Here is a 1,793-nt window from a genome sequence, read left to right on the forward strand (position 1 = left end):
CAATTAATCAAATTTTAACTGAGATTTTAGTGAGCAAATATCATTTGTCATTTGTCATCTGTCATTTTTTTAATCAAGGGGTCCACAGCCAGTGTTTGGTCAGTAAATTAGAATATTGTTTTATGCTAAATCACCCATTAGTCTGTCTACTTTATGTTCATGAAAACAATACTGAAATCCATTTTTATTTAGCTTTTGATAAGAAAATAAAACATAAAATAGAAAAAAAGATTATATATTTTTTACCATATTGTCAAGGCCTACTTTACAACAATAAGTTTAATATAGCATGTTCTTTTTTCAGCTACATTCTTAATAAACGTTCAGACAGGCTGGTTTGGTCGGATATTTGCTTATACTAAAATTGAGAGATGAGATTAGAATAAACACTCCAATGTTTGTCAGGAAGACAGATGGTCTTATTTTTGCAATAAGTACCATTTTGATTTTGTCTCAAAGAATAATTTTGTTGATTGATCATTCTATTGAGAGCTTAATTTGTTGAAATAGTATTTCACACAAAACAAATTTAATTTTCCATCAAATGCTTTGTATCTTTTCATTGTAGAAGGCAACTTTTGACTTGCAGCAATTCTTGAAATTCTTGGCCAAATGTTGTGATTGTGATATGGATCCACTCAAATCAATGATCTTTGTCTAGTCCCTTAACAGATCTCTGAATCAAAATGTAACAAAGTCTGACTTTTTATTTTTATTTGCAAACAATATAACATACTACTGACTGTCCAAGTCATTTAAAACCATGTAATTAGCCCCCATTTGAGTTAAGCTTGTACATTTTCTTCTTCTGGCATGTTTTGCACCTCTGCTCCCCTCCCCCTGGGTTAATAATGAAGAGGAATACGTGTAGAGTGCTGGTGGGGGAAGGACAGGCCCTGTTAACTTGGCTCACTGGCAAGTCCCAATGACAAGAGGCTTCACGGGCCATAAAGCCGGAGGGATGAGGGAGAGTCCAAAATGGCCGACCGTCTCAATTTTATGCCAGACTGCCTTTCGCCTTCCTCTCATTTTTGCTGCCCTTGTGCGTATGTGTGTGGGGATGTGTGGTTATATTATTCACAAGACCACTTCTTCATAGATTTCATGACTTGTTCTTTATTTGATTATTTTATAAGTGAACTCAATTGAAATTTCGAAACTGATTTGTCTGCTGTCGATCTTAGCCCATGGTTTACACAGTTTGGTATAACATTTTGCATAGCTGGAAAATCTGTATAGTTTACTTAAATTCTAAAATGATCCTAACGATTAAGGAGCTGCAAATGTGCAACATGTAACTTTTCAGCCACTTGTCTTGTCTCTTGTCTCCATGGAGATGTTAGTGCATTGCCTGAAATGTTCCACAGTATTTCATCAAATTTATTCACTTAGGTTCAAACAGATATTTCTATTGCTCGGAAACACCTGACTGAAATATGGAGATATTAATGCAAAACTGTGGAACATTCTATTCAAAACAATATCATCTCCATGAAGAAATGTTGCAAAGTGTGTCTTTTAACAGAATATAATTAAAAGTGAAGGAGTAATTGTACAACTGCAACTACTACTATTGTTGCATTGCCTTTGCCCTTCATCACAAGCAGAAGATGTGGATATCAGAAGTTGTTCAGTATTAAGTATCTGGGCTGTGTGGTTTCACGTGCATGTGCGTATCTGTGCTGTTCCATATTAGCTTCATTATGATTGCGGCTGGCATACCAGGTCACAGTTATCAACACAGGCTTATTCACTCTTTAATTGCCTCATTTAATTTGTTCACATTTGGTCCT

Source organism: Boleophthalmus pectinirostris, unplaced genomic scaffold (assembly GCF_026225935.1).
Source record: "Boleophthalmus pectinirostris isolate CB_2022bp ecotype Guang Dong unplaced genomic scaffold, ASM2622593v1 HiC_scaffold_1, whole genome shotgun sequence".
Classification (NCBI taxonomy): Eukaryota; Metazoa; Chordata; class Actinopteri; order Gobiiformes; family Gobiidae; genus Boleophthalmus; species Boleophthalmus pectinirostris.